At 46.2% G+C, this 27,985-nt stretch overlaps 1 protein-coding gene and 1 long non-coding RNA gene across 10 annotated transcripts in view; one reads left to right on the top strand and one right to left on the bottom strand.

Moving 5' to 3' along the window:
- Positions 1–27,985, top strand: part of RBFOX3 (RNA binding fox-1 homolog 3) — a 463,533-nt gene that overhangs the window by 314,784 nt on the left and 120,764 nt on the right. Inside the window, exon 1 of one of the 9 annotated variants that reach the window (XM_053291965.1) lies at positions 93–172. The exons of 7 other annotated variants lie outside the window; for them this stretch is intronic. The gene's annotated coding sequence lies outside the window, so the exon portion shown is untranslated. Of the gene's footprint in view, positions 1–92; positions 173–24,253; positions 24,275–27,985 lie in introns of those variants that run through there. One more of the 9 variants, XM_053291964.1, reaches the window with a different exon arrangement.
- LOC128343236 (uncharacterized) lies at positions 3–27,985 on the bottom strand. The gene is made up of 2 exons (XR_008315401.1): positions 27,864–27,985; positions 3–136 (listed from the first exon to the last, which is right to left on the bottom strand). It is a non-coding gene; the product is annotated as an uncharacterized LOC128343236 (long non-coding RNA).

Below are 27,985 nucleotides of genomic sequence, written 5' to 3'. Positions count from 1 at the left end.
GAGACAAGTGAAATGACATTTTAAAATATTAGTGTGGACGCATTCTTATACACACACACACGTTCTCCTGACAGCCTTAGATGAGGTGCAGGAAGGAAGCAGTACAGACTTCGTCATATCGATCTTTGCAGGAATTCTATGGAATCAGAAACATAGAAATTGAAACTAATAGGTATGTCTCTGTTAATCTTATATTCTTTTAAAATACTGTTGTAATGAAGTAGACATGTTGCCAGACCCTAAGCATATTTATTTCGTCCCTCCGAGTTCAGTGGGTCTTATCCTAAGTAAGTGTGCATGGAATTGCAGCCTTCAAATATAGTTAGTATGATTTTGTAGCTGTATTCCCTTCTGACTAACAAAGATCTTCCACATTTTGCCTCTGCATGGCTAGCCTAAAGCCATGCTGTTGTTTGTAAACACCGTGGTGTCATTGAGGCTAGTCAAGGTACTTATCCAACTGTAAGTGAAGTCTTATGGTCCCTCCAGACTTGCACAGCAACTTAATTTTCTTCTATGAATAGTCATTGCATCCATTTCAAAGACCTCTCAAGATAGTGAACTTTTTATACCCTGAAGTATCTCTTCCGGGCAAAGAATGGCATTGGTCACCTTCATGTTGGTGGCAGTCCTTTACAGGTGAACTCCTTTCAGAGCCTTCCCTTTCAAACCTCACTCTTACAGCTGGGCATGCCCTGTTGGAAGAATTTGTTTATACAGAAACCCTGTTGTCACCCCAGCTTACCTATGTGTTGCTACTCAGGTAAGCTGGCTGCAAAACTTGGAGCAATGATGTGACCACAACCTACTTTGGCTCATGTTTCTTTTAAAGAGAACATTTCTCTCTTTCTCTCAGTTTTGAGGCGGTCTCTGATTGTATGAGCATATTGCTGTTATCTTGCTGGTACCATAACTTCATAGTATAAGTAATCTGCCTCTTGCTCACTCAAGCTATTTGATCTCTTAGTTTAGGGCCAATTTGCACCTTAGTGACATGGCTGCTGCCACTAAACTGCTTCCAAGCAATTGATTCCATTCAGTTAATATATGAAAACTCCTCAAGCCACACAGTTTGGCCTTGCTGCGTGTTTTCATTCATGCCATCAGTGCTCACACCACTGGGAAGTGTATCACTGGGGTGGGCATACTCATGCAGAACAACTGAAGCATATGGATAGTGTTCCCTGTAACAGGGATTCCCAGATGTTAACTACAACTCCCATCATCCCCAGCTGCAGTGGCCTTTGGCTGGGGATATTGGGAATTGTAGTTAACAGCATCTGGGAATCCCTGTTACAGGAAACACTCCATATGATTTGGAGTTTTTACATGTAACTAGAACAGCATAAGAGTCGAAGAGCCTGAAGTGGTTTGGTAGTAGAAACGACATTGCTAAGAGTCAAGCTAAACATGACACAGAGGAAATGTATGGACAGTCTCTTGATGCTTGGGGTGGTTTTTTGTTTGCTTTTTACTGAAAAGAAGCCTTGGAAAGTTTAACCCAAAAGGTTAAGCTGTGTTTCCCCTCCAACCTTTTGTCTGTTTCTCCCCATGGGAGAAAAGTTACAGGGATCCCTATTTTCCTCTGCTGGTGGGAAAGCAGCCTGAGATAAGTTGGAAGACTGTTCATGTCCCTCCTTTACCATGACTAGTTTGTCCCTAAGAAATGAGTAAATCAGTCCTAAGAGACATTAAGGCGATTTACGCGAGCAGCCTAACCTGGGCTAGGGCAGCCCAACCTGGGTTAGGCTGATCGTGTGCAGTGCCAGGGTCGCTTCCAATCCGGGCACTACCACACCGCCTAACCCTACTTTTTACCCCGGCCTTTAGCCAGGATTAAGGGTATGAGTGCACTCTTAACCCTAACGCTGCGGTTCTGTGTGTCCTCAGGCTGCGCATACACAGAGTCGGGCGCCCAGAGCACCCGACTCCTGGGGTGTTCCCCGAATGCACCGTGCTCATTGTGCAGTACGTGGTGAGTTATCCGAAGGGTATTGTCCCGTATTGTATTGTCCCAGCCTCCGGAGATCTGCACTGCTCCAAGCAGCGTGGTTTGTGTGGGAGTGCAATCCGCACATCTCACCAGCAGAGAAGGATTGTCTGCGGGGAAGATCAGTTCAGCACAGCCTCCGCCCACCTGCCGGTCATGTGCATAGCCTTGTTATTCAGTCATCACATATATCTTCAGTTTGCCTTTGAAAGTATTGTATCTGCAGTAACTGCCTCTTTTGAAAACAGAATCTTGATAAGATATTCTTGGTTTTCCTGGAGACCAGAAAACCCTGCTTTGCTTTCTGGGTTTTTGCTTTTTCTCTTGGTTTGCCAGATTTCTGTGACTCAGAGTCTGCCTCACAGATCACTTAGTTCCCTTTGCTGTGCATATATGTTCTGGGCAACAAAGCTGGACAGTCTGGTCACATCAAGCTGCTTCCTGCATCACAGCCATAAATCTACATCCCTCCTTGGGCTTTCCCACCCTTCTCTTTTCTGCCAGGAATATTGTGAGCAGTCAGGGAGAGCAGCCCTTCTGGGTTCTTATTTATTCACATCTCTCTAGCTGCGACTAAAGCCCCTTGGTTATCAAAAACGCAAGTATTTTAACTTCCTTTTCAAAAAAGGCAATGGAATTATTGTATGGCTTCTCTTCTCTGCAGGGATCTTGAAAACATTGTCCTTGAAATTCAGAAACCAGTGAACATTTTACTTTATTTATTTAATAGATTTGCTGCTGAGCCACGAGGGTCAGATAACACCAGATTGTTTCCCCCGCCCCCTGCGGGTAGGGCATCTTTTGGGACATGGAAAGCTGCCATACACCAAGCCCATTGGTGGATCTGCCCTGACTGGCAGGTGACTTCTCCAAGGTTTCAGGCAGGAGTCTTTCCCAGCCCAACTTGGAGATGTCAAGGCATTGAACCTGGGACCTTCTGCATTGCCAAGCAGATGCTCTGTTTACAGAACTAATGGAGCGCTAATGAAGCGCTAATGAACTAATGAAGCGCTCATGCTTCTGGAGTCTGCAAGGGTGCAGCCGGAGCCCTTGCTCAACTCCCTCTGCACAAGTGCAGTTGCACAAGAGCCTTTAGAGCAGGCCTGCACAACTCAAATGACCTGGCGGGCCGAAACCAGCCGTGACTTGGTTCATGGGGGCCGAGGTCAATTCCTAGGGTGCTGATTATTAGAGTAACACTTAATATCAATTAATCAACCAATCAACTGAATTAAAGTGAAATGAATTAAAAATGAATTTAAAATGAATTTAATCAATATATAACTTTTGATGTTCTGGCAGGCCAAGATTGATTTAAATTAATATGAAATAAGTTGAATTAAAATTCATTCTAATAATATAAATACCCTGTTTTCCCGAAAGTAAGACCTACCCCGAAAGTAAGACCTAGCAGTAATTTCTGATGTACCGCTAATTGCCCTAGTGCATTTTTTGGGGCTAAAATTAATATAAGACACTGTCTTATTTTCGGGGAAACACGGTATTATACAATCTGTACAAAATACATAATAAAATGCATTGTTCTTCCTTTCCACCTCTGCCAAATCATCACACAAAACATGGAACACTTTTAAGGGCGGGGGGAAATGAGAACCTCTTCTCATAATTTTGGAAAAGAAAGGAGAAGGGGAAAGAAAGATTGAAAGGATGCAGCAGGAGGCTTGGCCTGAGAGAGAGAGAGAAAATGGAGCAGTCTTGGAGAGAGAGAAAGAGAGAGAGAGAGAGAGAGAGAGAGAGAGAGAGAATGGAGCAGTCTTGGAGAGAGCGAGAGAGAGAGAGAATGGAGCAGTCTTGGTGGAAGGGAGAGAGAGAGACTGGAGCAATCTTGGTGGGAGGGAGAGAGAGAGAATGGAGCAGTCTTGGTGTGAGGGAGAGAGAGAGAGAATGGTGCAGTCTTGGTGGGAGAGAGAGAGAATGGAGCAGTCTTGGTGGGAGGGAGGGAGAGAGAGAATTGAGCAGTCTTGGTGGGAGGGAGGGAGAGAGAGAATGGAGCAGTCTTGGTGGGAGGGAGGGAGAGAGAGAGAATGGAGCAGTCTTGGTGGGAGGGAGAGAGAGAGAGAATGGAGCAGTCTTGGTGGGAGGGAGAGAGAGAGAATGGAGCAGTCTTAGTGGGAGGGAGAAAGAGAGAGAATGGAGCAGTCTTGGTGGGAGGGAGGGAGAGAATGGAGCAGTCTTGGTGGGAGGGAGGGAGAGAGAGAGAGAGAATGGAACAGTCTTGGTGGGAGGGAGGGAGAGAGAGAATGGAGCAGTCTTGGTGGGAGGGAGGGAGAGAGAATGGAGCAGTCTTGGTGGGAGGGAGGGAGAGAGACTGGAGCAGTCTTGGTGGGAGGGAGAGAGAGAGAATGGAGCAGTCTTGGTGGGAGGAAGAGAGAGGGAGAGAATGGAGCAGTCTTGGTGGGTGGGAGGGAGAAAGAGAGAGAATGGAGCAGTCTTGGTGGGGGGGAGAGAGAGAATGGAGCAGTATTGGTGGGAGGGAGGAAGAGAGAGAATGGAGTAGTCTTGGTGGGAGGGAGGGAGGGAGAGAGAATGGAGCAGTCTTGGTGGGAGAGAGAGAGAGAGAATTGAGCAGTCTTGGTGGGAGGAAGAGAGAGGGAGAGAATGGAGCAGTCTTGGAGGGTGGGAGGGAGAAAGAGAGAGAATGGAGCAGTCTTGGTGGGGGGGGGAGAGAGAGAGAGAGACTTAAGAGACTTAATGGCGCAGGCGCGCCTCGCAGTTGGGAAGCAACACCAGGCCAAAAGGCAGACCCGAGTGTTGCTCTGGTTTCTGCCACTATGTGCCACTGCTGCCATGGGGGAGGGTAAGGAAGAACACCTGAACCTCTGCAGCCATCTCCTCGGCCGTGCAGTGGCTGGAATTTTTTTTTGAGGAGGTGTTTTTTAAGCAGCAGGGGGAGGAAGAGGAAATAGCCCCGGGGGCCAGGAAAAAAGGCCTCGCGGGCTGCATCCGGCCCCCGGGCCGCATGTTGTGCAGGCCTGCTTTAGAGGCTGGAGTGCTCCAGAAGGGCAGTGCAATATCAGAAGCACATGGCTGAGGGTCATCAGTGTGTTTCTGCGCCTGCATTGCCCATCTGGAGCGCGGTTCTTGTGCAAGGGCTCCCACCGCGCCCCCACAGCCCCTTGAAGCACAAACGCTTTTTTAATCAGGATGCCTGCCACTGAATTTTGCACCCAGTTCCTAACATTTGTGCAAGAAAATATGCATTTCCTGGTTATGACAGGCATGGATTATGCATTTGAAAGTAAAGGAGATAAATTGCCGTTACAGTCTCTTCCAATCAGTGAAGGTCTAAATGTCTTCGCTTGTGCCCTATGGAGATAGCATAGTCAGTGCTGATCAGGGGCGGAGCCACCATTGCGCGAATGGGTTCAAAGAACCCGGGCCACACCCTTCAGATTATTTTCTTAATCTTCAGAAGAATCGGCCAGTGCTGCGTTTGCAGCACGGCTGGAGTGGCTCTCCCTGAGACACTCTGGCTGCACTGCAAACACCTATGCTGATGCAGGGGGGTGGGGCTAGGGGGGCCGTTGTGGTGGGCTGAACCTGGGCTGCTGCTGGCCTCCCTCCGTGCCTGGTGCCAATGGAATGTCTGTAAATATTCTTGATCTACATAATTTCACCTGGTTTCAGAGTTTGTGTTTTCTATTTTTGGTTTTGATTATTTTGTGTTTGCATAAAATGCACACACATCAGCTCAGAAAAAATGGTCTATCCATCCGTGCATCCAGATCCCTTTGAGGCTGTATCACTTCTGCATTCTAGATGTTGTGCTGAAATTCTTTTTTTTTTTTTAAACTTCCTAAATAATCCTGGGCAGTTGTTCTGGAATGGCCCTTCCCTCACCTGCAGAGAAAATTACTGAAAATACTGGCTTGTTTGGTGCTTTTTTTGCTGGTATAGTACTGTGCAAAAGCCCCTTGTAGGCTGCCTTGCATCATGCATTTTTATGATCTGCCTGTTTCTGAAGTGCGCGTTCCTTAATATCATTTTTCCTTAATCACTTTTGCCTTCTCAGCAGTTCTCAGAACTGTTTTACCAGCATCAGACCCGCAAGTCTATTAGCTGCAAAATGTTATGACTCAAGTATTCTGTGATACAGCTTTGCAATATTAGCCCTGTGCAGTTTCTTATAGTGCAGAGTGCATACATCTAGCCGATTCTTGCAAACATGAATGCATACTAAGCTGTAGGCAGAGGAGTGAGTGCTTTGAACCTATCAGTCTCTATGGGAGAGAGAATGATGAAGCTGATAAAAATGCTCGCTCTGGGGCACACTCAGGTCACATCAACAGCCAGGAAACCGCCACACACACATACATCCCTGCCTACCTTTTGCTGTGTATCACAGCACATTTGTTTGCACAGAAAGATATATTTGGCGAATGCACAAGGGCCTGTTCTCCACCCCAAATCTGGAGGAGCTGTTGAGTAACAATTGTTCCGAATATGGGCTGATTGTAAGGAGTGGGATGAGGAATCAGAATTTCAGTTCACTTTTTAGAGCAGATGTATAGCTTCTGTTCATTCACTGTAGTCATTGGGAATAGCACTAAAATCACAGACCTCCACTCATCAGCACCTCTTGTAGATAAAGTAATGATGAAGGGGTCCTGCCCTCAGAGTAGACAGCCACACTGACCTTATTGAGGATCCTAATCAATTTACCCCATCCCCATCCACTACCAACACCCCATGTGATTAATTGAGTTGTTACCCATTGATTTTTCCCACCCCACCCTCTTCCCTCAGGCAAGAAGAGCAGCAGCAGTGAAGAGATCTGTGGAGCATTTGTGTCTGCTTGCAAAGCAGTCTGCCTCTCAGTCTGGAGGAACCGCTGTACTTTTTCCTGCCCCTGGGTGTGTTGCATACAGCAGCAGGAGCCATAATATGCGTTAGCTCAGGGGGAAGCAGGAGCGAGCTCCTGGCCACACCAGGGTTTCGTTATCAGCACATGCCCACCTGGAAGGCTGTTGGAGGCCCCAAGATAGCTTGAGTATCGTGCATTTATTTAGATGATTGCCCCAAAACAAATGTTCTCTGAGCAGCTCACAAAACAAACCAGTAAACGCATGCAATTAAAACAGAAACTTGAAAACATTACACATTTAAACTTAAAATGTTTTTAACTTTAAAACTCAAAATTTGAAAAAGCCTGCATGAATAACACCTTCGCTTGCTGCCTAAAGACCATAATGAAGGTGCCAGTGAACCATCTTAGTTCCCCTTCCTCTTCCTCGCCAGTCAAGTGTCCACTTTCCCAGTCACTGCTCCCTTCTGGATGCCCCTTTGCCTGGGATGATCCTGTCATCTCCAGCTGCCTCCTCCATGGTGTCTTCTGTTCCTACCCTCCCATTGTTTCCTTCAGTCGCAGGCCTCGCCTATCTGGTGTCCCGGCTTCATTCCCACAAATGAGAACTATGGTAGCATACAAATTCAGTGTTGTGAAATGAATCCTCAGCCCCTTCGAGTTTACAAGCCCCAGTTATTTTAAACGGCCCCAATTCTTTTCCACTGTGGAAGAAACAAAAAGGTGTTCCAGACATGTGAGATAAGGTAAGGCAACTAGCTCAGATGAGATCCAGGCCCCCCCCCCATCTCAGCTGCTGAGTAGATAGCTGGCCCTCTCAAAGAGCCTATATGGAGATTTTTTTCATCATCAGAAAGGAGCTTAGGTGTCAGTGTCAGAATCTGGGCTGTACATCAGGCCCCCCCCCCCCCATTCTGGGGTCCTCCTAGTCAGTGGCGGAACCAGCCGTGTGCCACCCTGCCTGGCGGCCCCACCAGTAACACCCCATGCACGTGACGTCACACACACGGGGGCATGGCTCGGGCTCCGGAGAGCCCCGAGCGCACATTCCCCCTCTCATTCCCCCATCTCCCTCCAGCAAGGGAGAGGAAGGGAAATAAATGCTGTCAGGCAGCAAGCGCTGTCTGGAAATGAGAGGGGCAAGACTGGGGTGGGCCTTCTGGCAATTGGGCCACGCCCCCTTTGTGCATGTTGTCATTCACAATGGGGGCTCCAGCAGCCCTTTTCATTGGCGGCCTGGGTTCTTTGAACCCATTTGCTCAATGGCGGCTCCGCCCTTCTCCTGCTTCATAGAACGGATATCACCTGGCTTCTCTCTTGCCGTGACAGCGGAATAAATTCTGAATGTGTGGGCAGAGTGCAGTACAGGATTGAGTTTACATTCAGGTTTACATTCAGGAAGAAGCACTCATCTGAGGCACAAACCTCTAAAAACAGGGCTTATCAGAAAGGCATAGGCCCACTCCATTACATTTGCAAGCTGTTTTGTGGATCTTTCTGTCTCACATGCAAACTATTTTCTGTCTCACATGCAAACTATTTGTCACTCTTCACTAGGGGTGTGCAAGCTGGCTTGAAATTGAGCCAACTCTCACTCAAACTCGCTCGGCTCAAAGGTTTGACTTCAAATCGGGTCCAGTTTGGTCTGAGGTTGAGCCGAGTCCGGCAAGCCAGGTCTGGCCTGCTTCGGAGCCCCTCCTACGGTGTTTAAAGGGTTTTAAACATTTATTCACAGCAGCGTGGGGGCAGCAGCTCCCCCCACCCCCTCTGGCCTCCCTCCAAGTGTCTAGGGCAGTTAGGAGCCAGTTCAGGCCTTCTTCCAGGCATTCCACCCAGATCATGGAAATGACCAGTGTGCATGCACAGAGGTCAAACAAATGGCCTCCACGCACGTGCAGAGGCCCAAAACAGGCTGAAGACAGCCCCTAATCAGGCCCAGGCTAGCCCTGGACACTCAAAGGGAGGCTGGTGGGGGTCGAGGGAGCTGCCCCCCTGCAGCCACTATGAGTAAATTAAAATAACCCTTTTAACTCCATGGTAGGGACCTTGAATTGTGCCTGAGCCACTTTGAATTCAAGCCAAGCCGGGTTCGAACTGGTCAGGTTCTAGTGGCGCGGTGCTGAACTGGTCCATCCGAATCTGGTTCAAATTTGAATTGAACCAGGAACACCAGTTTTGTGCACACCCCTATTCTTCACCTGGTTTTGGAATAGATGCACGTCCTCCTAGGTGGAATGCAGAGCATATAATGCCAGTGAACCATGGCCAACTAAAATAGACCACTTTGGGAATCTTTGGGGGGAAGTATTTGAAAGCAAGGGAGAAGAACAAAATTAGTAGTCCAGATCAAGTGAGGGGTTCATGGATCCTTTGATCATCATCATCATCATCATTATTATTATTATTATTAAAACTTTTATACCACCCTTCCAAAAGGCTCAGGGCAGTTTACATTAAAACACAATTAAAATCAATTAATAATTAAACAAAAATTATAAAACATAAAACAATGATTAACAATTAAAAACATCATAAAACAACAATTAAATAATCAAAACAATTTAAAAACAAGTTTTAAAAAGCTGAGAAAGCCTGGTTGAAGAGATGTGTTTTCAGGTGTTTTCTGAAAATTGCCAGAGATGGGGAGGATCGTATCTCATTGCAATGGATGAGGGAGCCATGCAATGTAGGATTCTATTCTGCGTCCTTAGTACATGTTGGTGAGGACTTCAGGAGCAGACTTAAGGCTGTATATATTTTTTACTTTCTTTGCTAATGTTGCTTGCTTGTTTTTCATTTCAACCCAAACTGCCCTTTTACCTATTAAATGCCTTGTTTGTTTTTACCAGTTTTATCTCTGAGTACTGCATTGTTTAAAGGATTGTTGAACTGAACTGAACTGGCTACCTCCTAGGTGCCATGGCTCCGCTTCTAAACATTTCTGTGGTTCCAAAAATTCAGAGGGTTCTCACGGATTGATCTGCAGAAACCGAAACAGAGATCTGGTAGTGCTAGAAGAGTCTATTTGCTATTTTTAATGGTTGAGGTCAAAGTTATGATTAGTGATGGGTGAACTCCTCTATGCTTGATTTGGAATTGGGCTTGACAAACTGAGCTATTTTACAAAAACAAAAAAACTAATATAAAATCAGAACTTACTTTCCCCCCAAACAATTTGAACCCAATCACACTCCTGACAACATTGCTGGCACAGTGACAGTGTCCAGATACCTCCTCCCCCAACTCCTCTGGAAATACTTGAATCATGCCTCGTTCATTACATACAGTCCCTTCACACTTATGTGGTGGTGGCAGCGGCAGCAGCTGCAGCAGGAAGATCTCCCATTCTAGTACCTTGAACACACCAACAGTAGCATCTTAGGTATCAGAGATACTAGGAAATATCGTTTTTCCAGAGCACTCGAATCTAGTGTAGATGTCGCATATGGTGAAAACTACATGACCCAGGGTCTCTGGTGCATGGGATACTGCTGTTGTAGTGTTCTAGATACCAGGAAAGGAAGCACACATCCAGAAATTACAGTCTGAGCCGCAGAACATCTCTTGTGGACATACCATGGCACTTGATTTAGAATCCAATTAGCATTACAAGCTGCATAAATCTATGTTCTGAGCAAAATAAAATCCAACGTTGGTGATGTCCATAGTTATGATACCCAGATAAACACAAGTGGGATTTGTTTGTGTGATTGCTGGGAGTAAAGTTCCTGTGTTCAGAAAGAAGTATCATGACTCTTGTGTCCAGGCTGATGAATTGTGTTGAACCTTCCTCCCAGCCCCCAACTTTGTTGTGTCTTCAGTAGTGAGCCTGTCAGTTTGACACCAAAGTGATTTTCTTGCCATGCTTTTGAGGGCTCTGTTTGGAACACTGTTAAGTCAAAATGTCCAAAATAGTGAGATTGGTTTAAAATACATGTACAAGTGTATGTGTGCATTTATGCACACACACACAAATATGTTGTCTCTCCTAATGTTTCAAAATCTTCTAGTTACTTATCTTAACTATTCTCTATAACTATGAATGCTGGCACGCATGATGTACAATGCCGTACTGGGGCTGCCTGCCACATGGGCATCAGTGCCAGTCAGTTTTGCATTGTGCTTCATATGACTATCATTATTGTAGGCCAATTCATATGTTGGCTGTAGCATCAAGTTCTGACTTGGATGAATAAAGAAACCATCAGGAATTAACTAATACAGATAGAACTTTCCTAGTATCCAATGTCAAGTCGAACACAAGTCCACAATGTTTCTCAATAGGAACAGTTCATATATTTGCATGTGTTAACAGCGCTATTCAGATGCCACATTAGTGTAGAATCAACTGCCGGGGAGGGGGGGAGAATTGTGTTATTTGGTCCCACCTCGGACCTCTGTGTGTTGCTCCTGACCTCTGTCTAATTCTGCTCCCCACATATTGATCCTTCATAGCTAATCGTATATTAGACAATCATATAATTTATATGCATGTTTGAACCCACACTTAGAATCATGGGTTTGATGTCTACTTGAAGATTGCCTTTTACCTGGGCTAGAATGCCACAACTTGCATTGCTATCTTTTCCTGCAAAGCTGCTCCAATAATCTGAAATGTTTCTTATGACTTAATCTATAATAATAATAATAATAATAATAATAATTATTATTATTATTATTATTATTTTATTATTATTATTATTTATTTCTTGTTTACACAGTCAGACAGGTGTTATTGACTGGTTTGTTTTATCCAGACATCGAGCCCTTCCCAAGGACCTGGGATGCCAGAATTTTATTGTCAATGATGTTGCTGTTATTATAGATATCGTCGCAGAATATAGGCTGTTCCCAGTAAAGCTGCTTTTTGTAATTGGCAGATGGTGATTTCTGTGGCCCCTATAGTGTTGAGGTGCTCTTCAAGTTGTTTTGGAATTGCACCTAGGGTGCCAATTACCACTAGGATTATTTTGGTCTTTTTCTGCCACAGCCTTTCAATTTCAATTTGTAGATCTTTGTATTTGGTGATTTTTTCTATTTCTTTTTCTTCTATTCTGCTATCCCCTGGTATTGCTATGTCAATTATTTTAATTTGTTTTTCTTTCTTCTCAACTACAGTTATATCTGGTGTATTGTGTGGCAGATGTTTGTCAGTTTGTAGTCAGAAGTCCCATAATATTTTTGCATCTTCATTTTCTACCACTTTTTCCATTTTATGGTCCCACCAGTTTTTGGCTACAGGTAGCTTGTATTTTTTGCAGATGTTCCAGTGTATCATCCCTGCTACCTTGTCATGCCTTTGTTTGTAGTCAGTCTGTGCGATCTTTTTACAACAGCTGATTAGGTGGTCCACTGTTTCATCTGCTTCTTTACAAGGCAGCACTTGCTGTTTGTGGTTGACTTTTCGACTTTTGCTCTTATTGCATTTGTTCTTAGTGCCTGTTCTTGTGCAGCCAGTATTAAACCCTCAGTTTCTTTCTTCAAGTTGCCATTCTGAAGCCATTGCCAGGTCTTGGTAATGTCTGATTTTCTACTTATATTGTGCAAATATTGACCATGCAGTGGCTTATTTTTCCATTTTCCTGCTCGGTTCTTGACTTGTTCTTTCTTGTAGGCCTGCTTGGTTTCATTGGTGTTGAATAGTTTCTCATTATTGACCATTTGAAGTGCATCTTCTTTACTGTCCTTGATATATTCTTCAAGGCCTCTTTTCTCCTCCTCTACTGTTTGATGGACCTGCAACATTCCTCTTCCACCTGAGCTGCGAGGGAGGTATAGCCTATCGACATCACTGCGGGGGTGCAGAGCATGATTGATGGTCATGATTTTCCTGGTCTTACGATCTAACGTCTCTAGCTCTGCCTGGGTCCAGTCTATTATTCCTGCAGTGTATCTGATAACAGGTGTAGCCCAGGTGTTTATGGCGTGTATGGTGTTCCCGCCATTGAGTTTGGACTTGAGGATTTTTCTAACTCTCCTGATGTATTCACTTCCAATTTTTCTTTTAACTTTAATGTGTGCAATGTTATCAGCCTGGAGAATGCCCAAGTATTTGTAATGTTTTTTCTCTTCCAGGTTCTTGATGTTGCTTCCATTGGGCAGTTCTATTCCTTCTGTTTTTCTTATTTTCCCTCTGTTCATTATTAATGCAGCACACTTGTCTAGTCCAAACTCCATTGCTATATCGCTACTGAATATACGGACAGTGGTTAGCAGTGATTCGATTTCTGACTGGGACTTTCCATACAACTTCAGATTGTCCATGTACAGCATTATTTTACTTGATGTTTTAGATGTTTGGTATCTGAGGCCTGTTTTGTTTAGTATTTGTAAAAGTGGAGTCATGGCAATTACAAACAACAGAGGGGATAGTGAGTCCCCTTGGAAAATGCCTCTTCTAATGCTAACCTGTCCAAGTGTCTCACCATTGATTGTTAACTGTGTACTCCACATGCTCATTGCTTTTTTAATATATATCTGAATGTTTTTGCTGACAACAGTTATTTCTAAACATTTTAGTTATTATTATTATTATTATTATTATTATTATTATTATTATTATTATTCCTGTCTTCAACTGAAGCCCATGGTGTTCTTGGGAAACAATTGTTTTTCATATAATGTACAATTTCATGCACTGGGGAGTTCCCCCCCAAATCCAAAAAGGCTGTGTTCTCATGAGGAGAAGGATCACAGTTAAAAAGTTAACCATGATCAGCAAGCCCTGTGTGCTCCTGCAGAGTGTGACGCAAGAACCCGAAATTTCTGGGCTATCCCAGTTAAATCACTGAGATTAAGCAGCATTTAAGCAGGATAGATAACTGAGTTTGGATCCTGGTTAAATGCTAGTCACCCTCCGCATGCTAACCAGGATATTTTGGAAATTCCAGGTTCTCATCTCATGCTCTGCAGAAGTGTGTGGGACTCTCTGATCAGAGTTAACTCTTTAACCATTATCCTTCTCATTGTGAGAATACAGTCAAAGACAGGGATAGTATGTCACAAGGCCCAGCCCACATTATGAAATGGGGAGGCACTTCTGGTAACACCTATACTAAAATCCTATTGGCTTTTCAGTGTCATGGTACTTGTAGAGTGTCACCAGAAATAATACTGAAGGCCCAATCTGTGCTTTCTCCTTTGTTCATTGTTGAATACTAGTGATTTTAAGCCCATTAAATTAACGGGCGCTAGTTGGGTTACGTTTTTCCCCTCTCCTCCACCCGGCTGGGCCCACCGCCTCCTCTGGCCCCACACTCTTGCCTCTCTTCCCCTCCCTCCCACCCCAATCTCTTGCCCTCCCTCCCTCCCCCTCCCACCCCTCTCTCTCACCCTCCCCTCCCTCTCACCCTCCTGTCCCAGTCCCTCTTGCCCCTTTCCCCTGCCCCACTCCCACTTGCCCTTCCCCCTCGCCCACTCCCTCTTGCCCCTCCCCTCGCCCACCGGCCCGCCGCTCCTCCTCCCGGGCGGCAAACAGTTTACTTTGGAAGCGGTGGCGAAGCAGCAGCAGGAGGCGGCGACAGGGTCCAATGCCGGCCGCGGGGGGCCCGCCACACCATGTGGCCTGCCGTGGCCACTGCCGCCGCTTGTTCATCGTTGCGGGCTGCTGCTGGACAGCCACCGCTCCCCCATTCCCACCTTCAGCCCCTGGTATCGGGGCCCACTGCGGGCTGCCCTTCCGCTGCCGGGCCGGCCCTGCAACCACCAACCGTCACCCCGCCGCCGCCGCCATGGGCCCCACTCGCCGCCGCAGCCATCCAAATCTCAGCCATCTTTTGGACTCTGCTCCCTCATGGCCACCAAGCGCCATACAGCCACTTCAGCGGCAGGGCCGGCCCTGCCGCTGCCGCCTCTGCCCTCCCCAGTCCCCGCTTCTCCTCCTTTCGCTTTGGGAGCCAACATGGCCGCCTGGTGCCTGCGGCCATATCTTTCTCGGACGTTCTGGGCATGCGCGGAGCGCATGCCCAGAACGGCCGAGAAAGACACGGGCAGACACGAGATTACACTTTAGCCTTTTATTATAGAGGATGCTCAGCCCTTCTGTGAGCACTGCTGTCCAAGGTCTCTCCTGAAAGCTGCTGGCAGAGGAGAAGCTTCGGCAGTGGGAGACTGGATCATCCTTGTAGCGTTTATATAGCACTCCTGTGTTACTTTATAGCAGGGCTGGGCAAACGTGGCCTCCAGCTGTTGTTGAACTAAAACTCCCATCATTTGTGGCTGGGAATGATGGGAGCTGTACTTCAACAACAGCTGGAGGGCCAGTTTGCCTACCCATGCTTTATAGCCATGTTAGTATTACTACCATTAAGTTGGAGAGTGGGAGCTGAGGGTAGCTTACCTAAGGCCTCCCAGTGAGTTCATACCTAAGATGAGATTTGAACTTGGGACATTCCCAGTTCACATTCTCAGCCTCTGCAACTACACCAGGCATTTTATTCCTGTTTGGAGCTAGCATGCATAAGGCAAACTGAAGAATATGCAGAATCGACCCTAATATATAATGGGTCTTGTAGGATGTTTCTTTATGAGCATCCCAGAACAGCATTTGCTTTTATAGATACCCACTTTTCATTTTTTTAATTTCATTTTTTCTTGCAAAGATACAACACAACCCACTAGCACAAGTCTCATTAGTTCAAAATGAGTTTTTTTGCCAACTAAATTCTTTGAGGATTTGATGTATAATTAATGTAATATGCAAACTTTAAAAATTATAATACAAATTAAAGCACATATTCAATCTTTAACGTGATCCTTTATTAAATAAAACCATTTCTGTCTGGCTAACCTTTTTGCTACATCATCCATTCTCCCCCCCACCTTTCAAATTCTAAAAATGGCATGAAGGCACTATGAAATTTATTAGGCTCTTTAACAAGAAACTAATAAATTGTCCATTGCCAGGACTTGCCAGACGTTTATCTCTCTAAGGTAGCTACTAGCACTAAGGGTGTTAGTTGTTTCCTTGCATCTGCCTTGCTTAGATATATCACCCAGCCACTACTGGTCATTCTCACAGCAAAGGTTGCCCCCCCCCTTCTGTGGGTCCATTCTTATGATCTCTTCAGTCCATGGCAGCCGCGCATTTCCACTACCCAGCATTGACTTCTGTATCAGCCTGCAGCAAGGCAGATGTACACATGCTACTGCCTCACACTCAGCCTGAATTGCCTTTTGTCTGGCCACTGGAGATACACTGAAAGCTGATGTGCAAGTTCAGCATTTGGTAGCACTGTGGACATGACTACCTGATCCAGCTGGAAGACAGCAGAGGCTGAGTGAAAGCCGGAGTTGTCCAGGGCTTGGGAGGATTATGTGACTAGGCCCTGAGTTTCCAAGGTGTGTGTCGACAGGGAGATGCCGGTGAATCAGTGGTCCTGCCAGCTTTCTCTTTGGGTCTGCTCCCCAGCATCCATTGCATTACAGCAGTCAGTGCCTGCTGCAGAGCACTTCGTGGCTGGGTGTGGCTGTTTGAGTTAATCTAAAGCAACAGCTGGCAGCAGTGCTACGCTTTCGAGCATCTCGCCTTGCTGTGCCCAGCTGCCTTGTGCTGCACTCCAACCACCCTTCATCCCCGGGAGGGTCTGTAGACCTCTCCTCCTGGCCATGTGCTACGTTCCTCTTGGGCTCTCACTGCGTGTTCCAATACTTCTCTGAGGTGTGGATGGCACACCAAAGTGGGGGCTCTGACAGACGCCTTGATTGATTGAAGCGCTTACTTAGAGGCTCTCTCTTGTGTGTGACGGATATTTCTCTTTCTTAGAAGAGGGGAGAAAGATGACACATGATTCCCCCAGCTCTTTCCTCCAGCGGCACTTGTGCGATTTACATTAAGGCCTATAACCGGGGTTGGAGTAAATGGAGCAGGTTTGCAATTAGTTTTCAAAGTACTTATCTCATTAAAGTAAATGAATTATTGATTTAGTGACACTCATGCTTTTAGTGAGCGGCACAGTGCCATCACTGCTCTGTTCTCCAGCTTGGCGAGCCAACGGCCAGCCCTAGCAAACTTGCTTTGTGTGTGGTTTTTTTTCCTTTCTTTCTTTCTTTTCTTTCTTTTCCCCTTCACATTTCTAATATTTCCTGCTTGTTATTTAGCTGTGTAATTAAAGTGGATCCATGTCAGGAGGGAGTCGTGTGAGGCGTGGACGCACTAGAGATTAGCTCTGACGGGAGAATGTGAAGAGGTAGTTAAGGAAAGAAGACCCCCATCTCTGAACAGGGCACTTGTTTTATATTTGGAAGCAAATCCCAATTGCTTAGTGTGTCAGGGGGCAGCTGCTGCCAGGCACAACGGCCACAGTTCAGCGAGGTTCCGTCTGCCAGCCATTTCCTGGAGTGCCTGCAATAATGGCAAAAGTCTGTCCGTATGGGGAGAAGTACCCAAGGATAGAACAAATGGGGCCTGTCAAACCCTGTAGGGGCAATTTGCTAGGCGACACTGCCCCAAGTGGGCTTGGGGTTGTGCCCCTGGAAAGATGGGTCTAGAGTGTCATTTTCTTGGCTTGTCCCACTTTCATACCCCCGTTCCAGGATATTCTGGACAAGGGATCCAAGTCTGAGAATGGAAACTCACATGGAAGAACCTAGCCCTGGGACTCCAGAAGTACTGGTGCTAAGCCAAGAGCTTGACTGATATCCACCTGCTCTTAGCTCAGTGCTTTGTCATGGCTTTAACTAAGGATAGTTAGTCAGAACAATCTAAGTAAGAACCTGGGTCAAAACTGCTTTGTGGGCAGTATCGTGGGAGCATCTTTGCTAATATTTATTTACTAGCTGGGTTGGGCACAGAGCATCTGCGCCTCTTGTTCTCTCTCCCACCCACCGCTATTTTCTTTTCGTGCCCGCCGCTGCCATTTTCTGCCCCCCGCACCTGCCGCTGTTTTGTTTCCTGTCTCACCCGCAAGCCTGTCCGTCGCCACCACCACTTTCCTCTCCCCCTGTTGACAGCTAACTCACGAACTCTCGTAAGAGCTGCCACGCATGGGATTAGCGACAAGTATACCTTAGAGAAATATTTAGATAGATAGCTTGCATAACGTACATCTCAAAAGCTCAAGGCAGCTTCCAACAGAAACTAAGCAGTACAACAATAATACATTAAATACAATTCAATAAACAGCAGTAGCACTGCAAAAACCTAGTCCCCACCAGTGTTCCCTTGCATTATGTGTAATAACGTAATACAGTAAAGCCATCCCTCACCAACCATGAGGGTTCCGTTCCTGGAAACCCCCGCAATTGGCAAATGCATGGTTGGCGAGGCATTAAAACCAATGGGAAACAGGCGGTTAGGGGAACTGAAACAACAAAAAATACCTTAAAATAAATAAATAAAAATACTAGAAAACCGGCAAAACCCCCATAAAATTGCCAAGAAGTCAGAGGAGGAAAAATTTTGAAACCCCCACCCCAATAGTTCAGAGGCACTTTAAATTGCAAGGAGTCAGCAGGGTCAGCAAGAGGAATGAGCAGATTGAACCTCTGAATCCCCCACAATCATGAAACATACACCCCCAACACTAAAAAATCTCACCAACCACGGATACTTGGGCCGTGATTGGCAAGACCAGTCACAATTTCCCAGTCACCCATGTTCAAAAATCAAAACTGCAATTTGGAAAACCTTGATTTGTGAGGGATGACTATATAGATGGTCTCTGAGGTATGTTGGTCCCAGGCCATGATGAGCTTACAATGTAACAAGCAGCACTTTGAGGTGGTCTTGGAGGCTCATTGGGAGCCTGTGCAGTTGCGGCAGAATAGACTGAATATGTTCTACTATTCATCTATTAAGAGGCAGACAGCAGCATTCTGCACTAGTTGGAGCTCCAGAGTAAAGAGCATTACAAAAGAAAAGAAAAGAAAAGAAAAGAAAAGAAGGATTTTTATGGCAGGTACTCTCTTCTGCAGAAGGGGATACGACCTATATATAACAGATGAAGTTGATAAAAGGTACTCCTGGCAAACCACTGGCAGATAAGTGCTATCCAGGAGTGAAGGTAGGCCCAGAGGCACCCCTAGGCTCCCAATCTGAACCAACAGAGAAACTCTTCTTCCCTTTGTCATTAGAAGCCCCCAGCCTGAGCATTAGGATTACCTTCCAGCATTACCTGTATGTTGTCTGTTTAACCTCTTCCATTTGACCGCAGATTCACAGCTGACAGAGCTGCTCCTGCATGTTTAGTTAATAAAATCTGCCCTGGTCAGCCATCTATTCCACAAATTGTTCAGAACATCTACAGTCCCCTTTAACTGTATCCCCCAGAGCATTCTAGAATCCAGTAGGCTCCATCAGTCTCTGGGTAGGGGGGCAAGCCATGTTAATAGGCTCCATACCCATCTGAAGCTGGCCAGCTACCTTCAACTACACCTTAAGATAGTGGTCTGACTATGGCAAAGGTATAGCCTCAGTGCTTCCTATCATTGGGTCATCAGAATCCCGCCCAGTGTGAAACAGTGACTGACATCTTGTGCAGTCCTATCCAATACCAGCATGTCTGACTCGCCAGAGCTGCTGTATACATGGAAGGCAGCCCTGGCGGGGTTGCGGGGGCAGACAGTTATCCAGTGACCAAAAACAGCACACACCCACAGTGCTACTTCTGTTGGAAACAATGGATGTCACGCAATGCAAGTGTCTGTGCACTTTTTAGGTCGTGACAAACTGCCCGCCTCCACAAAACCATTGGCTCTGCCTTTCACGCGAGTAGCAGCCCTGGTGGGTCGGAAATGCCATCACCGGAATGTGTGGCATGTCAGCCATTAAATCTAGCAAATGACCTTTCTCATGTGTAGGGCTCATAATAACCTGGCCTTGGGGATCTAAAGAACCATCACCATTCTGGCTTGCCTTAAAACCTATCTGGGTTTTGAGAGCATTCCTGTTGAATAGTTTCGAAACTTTGAAGGGAGTGTAAGCATTCAAAAAGAATGCTTGTTTTAGTTTGTTTTTAAACCAAATCAGATGGTTTTTTACAGCCTTCTTCCTCTTACAAGGAGCAAAGCTTATATTTGGAGGGACGTGGGGGAATCAGTGGTGGGAACCAGTGGCAAGAGATTTCAGGGACAGATTTGCCTGCCAGCTTTTCCACTTACCTGCCCAGGTTTTGCAGTGGGAATTATGTTTCTGAACATGCACTGAAAACTACAAATCCCACAGTACTGGCAAGAATGGACTTTGCTGAACATGCTTGGGAGCATAATTTGAAGCCTGGGAGTCTGGCAGGTGTGAAGGCCGGCTGAGTGAGTGAGCCTTTCCACTGCATGTTACCCAATCATCTCTTCACAGGGGTAAGTGGTTTTCTGCTTGTGAAAGGTAGGGGAACTGACCGGGAGGGCTAGCTGCATGGAATTTGATAGGATTAAGCCAGTTTTGGGGTTGCGGGCATGAGCTGTCCCATTTGCTAAGCAGTGCCCACTGTGGTTTGCATTTGAATGGGTGACTGCTTGTGAGCACTGCCTGTTATAAGACAATTTCCCTTAGGGGATGGAGCCGTCATTCAGTGGTAGAGCATCTGCTTGTCTCAGGTTCACACTCTGGCATCTTCAGGTAGGCCTGGGAGAAACTGCTGCCTATACCCTTGAAGAGCTGCTGGCAATCAATGTAGACAGTATTGAGCTAGATGGACCAATAGTCTGACTCTGTATAAGGCAGCTTCCTACGTTCCCATGACTGGAAGGTGAACCCGATCTCAAGCCTGATTGAGACTTGAGTGGATTTGGATCCAACTTCAGATCAGGTGTCCCTTTTGAGCAGAAGAAGTGTGCTTTTGGAGAGCTTTCCCACTCAAACTTTGTTGGTGTTCCTAATATCCATGGAGGCTGTGAGATCCTGAGCAACCTGACAAGGCTACAGTGTGAGTGTTGAAATCCCTCTGCATCAAAACTCCCAAGGACTCCCAACCAGTGATCACTCTGACAGGGATTCCCAAATGTTGTTGACTACAACTCCCAGAATCCCCAAGCAAAAGCCATTGCAGCTGGGGATTCTGGGAGTTGTAGTCAACAACATCTGGGAATCGCTGTTAGAGGGAACTCTGCTCCCAACATCAGGCCTGAGACTACCTCTTTGCGCTCAGCCAGTAAATCAGCGGGGTGGGCCATTGCACACCACTAGAATCCCTAATCTTTCTCCCATGTAATCAAGGTTAGATCCCACGTAATCATTGGTTGCACTGGTTACCTGCACAAAAAGAAACAACATTCAGTGTACGATGGCAGGCCCATTTCCTCACTTTTCATTCCAAGGCTGTTGTTGGATTGAATACGCAGGGCAATATAGGCTCACTTGCCTCTTGCACACAGACCACAAACCTTGGCTTGTTCCTCCACAACCAAAATTGTGGAGAAGAGCTGTTTTACTTTGAACTAACTTGGCATTCACAAGGAGCAAGGTTGAGTCAGAGAGAAACTAGGAGATGTGAACTACATCAGTGAAGCTAGGAGCAAGATCAAAGGAATAAGAAACCTTAATTGTCTCAACTCCTTTCTCCTTTTATCCCATCTTCTTCCACCACCCTCTCTCCCCTGACCTGTAAATCCTGTATAGAAGCTCTGGGTGGGTGATGGGATGGAGGGGAGAATCATAAAATGTTCATTGTAAGAGACCTTGGAGGAAACTGCTACAGCATCTGTGAACAATGGTCCTCCAGCCTCTGTTTGAAAACCTATGGAGAAGGAGAGTCCACCACTGCATGAGGCAGGCAGTTCCACTGTCAAACATTTTTCTCTCCTTGACAAATGCATCTTCCCAGACTTCTTAACAGTTCAACAAAATGTTTCATATTCTGGCCAACCTAAGATATTTTGGCACTTGAAATGGAGCACCAGTTTCCCTCATGAATGCACAAATGTCCCTTGTAGAATCCAAAGAATGAAGGGTTGTAACACACACAGATCGGGTAGTGGAGTACAATCAACATTAAGATTTTAATGAAAGTCTTTTGGTTCTTTAGCACAGCAAAGAAATACAGACTACTTCCCTGTTCTTCAGCTTGCTCTCTGTCTGCCCCTCTCCCAGTCTAGGACTAGACTAAGTTGTGATTAATCTAAAACCTTGTTCAAAAGCTGACTTAGGTGCTTTCCAAATTAGACCCTGCAATGGGGTCACATTGTATCTTGGAAGTGTGCTTCCAACACAACTTCCTGTGTTGTGACCACAGTCCCTACAAGGACAGCAGGGTGCCGTTCACATTTCCAGTGCCTTGTTGTGAATTTAATTGCTGCAATATAGAGATAGGACATTGTATATTTGACACAAGAAAGTTATTGGGTTTTTTTTGGGGGGGGGGTTGTTAGTTTCCACGGGACTGCTCCCCCTGCTGTTTACATTTCAAATGCAACTTCTATCTATCTATCTATCTATCTATCTATCTATCTATCTATCTATCTATCTATCTATCTATTTTTACATTTATATACCGCCTTTCATTAAAACAACTTGCCTGAACAACTTGCCTGAACAGAGGCATTTTGCTGCTGTTGAACAGCTAGTCTGGAAAGCGCCCTGGATCAAGAGATGGATTTATTAAAAACACCACATCTCCCACCACTTACCTGGCTGTACCACCTCTGTTGTTTGAGTCTCTGCTGTTTGGTGGCATAGAAGGGAATTCCACCCTTGGGCTTGAGTGAGAGTGGTGCTGCCCAAATTGTTGGGCTGGCTAGAGGGTTGCTGTTGGCCATGGTCAGTGTTATTGTCAGGAGGTGCTGGGGCTAAAGCCCTGTGTTGAACCCCCAGTATTGCATGGGGACACATACTGCCCCCACCAGTGGTGCCTAAGAAAGCTACCTGGGCAGTGGGTGGATGTTCCTCTCCCCGCACCCCACCACTCCCATTGGTGCATGGCTAAGAAAGCAAATTGGGCAGCAGGTGGATATTCTTCCTTTAGCACCACCACTGAAAGAGCCACTGCATGTACCTTCTGCTGCTGTCAGTGCTGCCTCCCCAGTGGGCCTGGGTAAGCTTACAAGGCATGGGTGAGCAGCAGCCATAGCAGATGCTCGTCCAAGGGGCTGAGCTTTCAGGTCAACTCTTGAGCCCATGTCCAGCCCGGTCAATCTCTGCTGCCACTCCCAATGGTAGCTCTGTAGTGCTGCTGGGTGCAACAAATGTGAGCAAGCAGGGGGTGAATGCCACTCTCAGATTTGCAGGCTGATGTGACCTGCTTCACCCTGCTGCATAGTGGGGCCATGTTGTATGCCTGTGCTCCAGTTTGCAGCCCCAAGAGAGGTCTGATACCTCTGCCATTGCACTGAGGTGATGTGCCATTGGCACTTCCTCAGTAGTGGTGCTGACTCCACTAAGATGAGAAACACGCCTAGAAGTTCCCACCTGGTCCATTTCAAGGCAGTGTTGCCTTCAGCTTCTGGTCAAGGGGAAAGGATTTCTTCCCTCCTGCAGTCTCTCTCCAACCAAGACTCAGTAGGTCTTTTAAAACGTGGGCTGTAGGCAGTCTTTGGTAGAGAAGGTAGGAGCGAGACTAAAATTACCCTCACAGATTGTTTGCTGCTGCTCCTTCAACAGTCCCAGCAATCAGAGAAGCTCTCTTGAAGTGCCCACACCAGGCCAGTCCAAGGTAATCGTATTTTTTACTTCTAATCATTTGCCTTAGAGCACTTGCTTGTTCTAAGACAATGGGTTCCAAACCGTTTTTTAACAAGTGTATCCTTTCTGTCGCAAACCCTCAGCTCAGGTAGCCCACAGGGGTAGGTGTGTATGTGTGTGTGTACACACACACACACACAAAGTTATAGTTACGAGACAGGTTACTCCAGTCACTGGCTTCCATCTAGTTTAAGTTGCTCATGAGCACTCCCATTGAAATTAATAGGTCAAGTAAACTTGTCCCATTAATTTCATAAGACTGCTTATAAGTAACTTAATCTGGATATAAGCCAGTGACTTTAGTAGTCCATCTCATAACTGTAAGAAGTGTGCATGTGCGCATATGCACACACATGCAAACACACACATGAACATAAAAGACAAAAGTGTTAGATAGGGAAACCTAACTCTAGGTTACTATAGTTACTGACTCACGTCCAAACTAAGTTACTCATAAGCAGCCTTACTGAAATCAGTGAAACAAGTTTACTTGTCCTTCAAGCCCTTTGAGAACCCCCAAGTGTACTAGTATTCCCTGCCGTTTTCTAAGGTATAGAATGCTGGAGGGTGGGGGCAGGGTCGGCCTGTAAGGGCAGGGAGAAATGGACTGGTGTCATAAGAAATTAGAATTTTTCAGGATTCTGTGCAGGCTACTGAATTCTAGATTTTTAAAAGGTGCCTAAAATGTTCTAGGTGCTGGACATAGATTTAAAAAACTGCTCTGCTTGCAGGTTTACAATCTAATTGATGCTATTTTAAAAGAAGATGAGGAAGGAAGAAGAAAACAAGCTAATCCGAGTACCAACATTTGCAAGTTACATAATGACCAAGTGGAAAGCCTACTGAGGAGGTAGTCCTGGAAGGAGAGGGGAGCCAAATTGCAGCTGATCCCAGCAGAACTCATTTTGTGGGCCATGCTGTCTTCTGATCTCTCCTTGTGTTGCAACCAGATTATGACAACGGCAGTGGATATTTATATACTGCTTTTCAGCAAATGTTCTCAAAGCAGTTTATAAAGATAAATACCTGTTGCCAAAGGGCTCACAATCTAAAAAGAAACATAAGGCAGACACCAGCAGCAACCACTGGTTGGAGGAGGTGCTTGGATGCTGTACTCCTAGACAGGGCCATATTCATAGTCATATTCTATGTTCTGCACTGCAGGCACACAGTTTCCTACAGCCACCAGTGATAGAAAAGCTACCAGTGGCCTGGCCAAATAAACTTCTAGAATACAATGCTTGGCGAGTGTTCTGAAGTAAGAGAGTATTCTAATTCTTATCATCTATGCTTTGCAATAAAGGATGCTTCCTTAAAATGACAGATATTGATGGTTGTAGTCACTGGACTTCTGACAGTACATGCTGTAGAGAATGCCGCACAAAGGGCCATTGCAGAGAAGAACTTGAGGTATAATCGGCAGGTGCCCACAGAAAGAAATTCCACCGATGAATTACCTGTTGGTGGGAAAGTTTGGGAACAGCTGTGGTTTTAGCAAAGCCCATGCCAGTGCTGCCTCTGTAGGCTCGTCACATGAAGCTGGGTGAGCTCTCTAGCCCTCACCGGATCCTCTTCTCCCTTTTGTGTCACGCACAACTAGCGAGAAGAGCAATGTTTGCCTATGTTGTCTGAGTAGAGACCTCACCCCAGCGGTTCCCTGATTAGCTGCTGGAGACATGGCCCCTTTTCTGTGCAAAAGCTTTTCTCATTTAATTAAAAGTGTTGACATTGGGACCAGCCAACCCACCCACCTGAGAATGCACCGATAAATTAAACATTAAGCTTTTAATGGCCCATAAAGAAATTCTTCTCTGTGGCTTGTGTATGAAGAGGGACAGGAAAAGGGGAAGAGGTAGGGGGCAGCTTATATAGCCAGATAAACTGAGCTAATGAATTTAATTAAACAGCAACATTAATTTAGGAATTATAAAGGAGGAGGAGACAAAGCAGGACATAACAGGAATAAGCTGTAGGGCTAATGGATGACAGAGGGAGGGGGCTTTTTGGACTCTGCAGCTCCCAGCCTGGGTCTCTTTGGTTCACTAAAACTGTTCCCTGCCACCCATGGATTGATGGCTATGGCTTATGATGTGGTCTTTAAGAAAGCATTGATGTGTTTTTAAAATACTTGTAGTTTTTTAAAGGATTTGTAAACTTCCTTGGGTATCTAGCTGGATTAGAAAGGCAGAGTAGAAATTATTGCAGTAAAATAAAAGAGCCCATCTACAAAACTTGTAATGTTGCCCTTTTGTCAGGTAAATGTCTCTGTACAGGTAGGGTGGTCCAGTGTCATGGGAATGGTGGAAAGAGATGCGCTTGGCTTGAAAGGGTGGAGATGAGCTTTCACTCAGAGAAGTGCCATTTCAGATTTCTGTGTGCTGGATGTGTGTGTGTGAAGGAACACAATTAAATACCACAGACTTCTCGAATCAGGAGAAAAGAATGTTAGAACAGTGGCGGCAGCTGATTCTTGGTTCTGGAGGAGGGGCGGAGGGGAGGGAGCTGGGGTAACCATAGGCAAGTACAACCCTAAGCTAAAAAGAAGGGAATCACCAACCCATGGTTTTCTCCATCTGTAAAATTATTTACTTGTCTCAACCAAAATCTCCATCATTCACACCAACACTTGGCAGCTGGCTATTTAATGCTAAATTAACCCTATGGTTGGCTGTGAGCAAAGGACTCCTGCCTTTAGTGTGGTTCATGGTGGGTGTCAGTGTGGAAAGTAGCCATGCCCTCTTTCCCTCTCAAGTGCCCATGCCTCGTCTTCCCTTCAGTAGCTCCATCCCTTCTATCAGCATTACCTCCATTTCCCTGGCAATCTCTCCTCCTCACCCCATGCAGGGGAGGTCAACCTAGAAAAAGATCAACTTAGTGAGGCTCTACACACGAGCTTAGGCCGCTCTCTCCACAGACAAGCAGCCACTCGTTGCTGGGCAGCCAGATCAGCCACCCACACGACTACTGGCTCTGTCATGGAGCCGGTAGGGGCTGCAGGGATCGGGGGCCACCTGGCTCCCGGAAGTCCCAGGATGCCCCATGCAAGTGTGCGGGACGTGCAGGGGAGACCCCCGACATTGGGAGGCTCATTTTAGCCTCCCGGCAGGGGTCTCCTCGTGAGTCACCGCCGTGCGGAACTGTGCCGTGGCGACTCACGGTTGGAAAAACGGGGTTAGTGGAGCGCTCGCTCTGCTAACCTGGGCTAAGGGGAGGGCTTCTTTGGCAGGCTAGTTGCCAGAGAACCACCAGGCTCACTCATGAGCCCGGTGGTTCTCACGATGGGAGAAAACCGGGCTGGGCTCCCAGTTCTCTCCCATCCTGAGAATAGCCTCAGTGTGTGTATGTGGGAGGAGGTTTTGAATCTTGAGCACCTATTTACAGGTAGCCCTGCTCACATACATTTCACACCACTTGAAAATACCACAAAGTATCTGGCCACACACAGAGCCTACTGGTTTCCTTTCTTCTCACACATATGGCCATGCATACTCTTTCTCACAATATAAACATTTCTGGGATTTGTCCTTGGGCTGCAATCCTATCACACAGCAGTTACTTGGGTGTAAGCCCCAATTAGTTTCTTAAGGCTTTACTTGGAATAAATTGTATAGAACTGGCTGCAGTTCTATGCTACATTTTACTTGAAAGAATCCTTTTATCAGATTTCAAGATTAAGCCATATAAATCACAAACCTATCCAAAGAACTTATGCTGAGGACTTCTTTTTTCAATACTACTAACACTCACCCCCTCCGGGGGGGGCGGGGGGAAGGTTCACACACAAAATAACCAACCAATCAACAGCAAACAAAAACTGGCATAAGGACTATAGAGTGGTAGAGCTACTTGACTATTTTGGACTGGCCTGATTTCCAAGCTGTGCCTCTTTGGTTGCCCATGAAGAGAAGGCAATAAACTCAGAATCCTTAAAAAATAAAAATAAATATTTCTGCATAAAAGACTCACACATTTCAAACAGGATAAGTGTGAAGTTGTCCAATTAGTCATTTCAGTTAGTGTGTTTTTTTGCAAGCCATAACCTCCTCCCTCTCATTCTTCCCCAAGAGGATGAGAGTAAGCGAAAGCTAAGGGAGCTAGCAAGAAGCTTTGTTTGAAGTCCCAGAACAAGAGCGAAGGCAGACAGCTGCGGGCCCATAGCCATGGGGTGTCCTTTCCTACGTTTCTCCCACAGCCACAGTCCCCATTCGGGATGCTATTTCCCCAATATTTGGGCTGGCACGAAGGCGGGCGGAAACTTTTAAATTGCCCACTGGCACCAGTCAATGCAAAGCTCTCCCTGCAAGTCCACAGCTATTTGGAGGCTCTCCAGAGTGTTGGGGAAGCCAGACTGCTGCCCCACCCAATGATCAGCTGTAGGTCGGGTGAATGGGAGACAGAGGAGCGTGTGAAGAAAGCCATGCTGCTGTCTCTGTGCTTACCTGCTATCTGCCCGGCTGTGCCCCTGTGTCTTGTTACCGCTGCTGCCCAGTGTGCTTGCCATCTGCCCTGCTGCCATCACCACTGCTGTGCCTCAGAGAACCATGGAGAAGGTGCATGTGTG

The sequence above is a fragment of the Hemicordylus capensis genome, chromosome 2 (genome assembly GCF_027244095.1).
Source record: "Hemicordylus capensis ecotype Gifberg chromosome 2, rHemCap1.1.pri, whole genome shotgun sequence".
In the NCBI taxonomy this organism is placed as follows: Eukaryota; Metazoa; Chordata; class Lepidosauria; order Squamata; family Cordylidae; genus Hemicordylus; species Hemicordylus capensis.
This window is presented reverse-complemented; position numbering and strand designations above follow the sequence as displayed.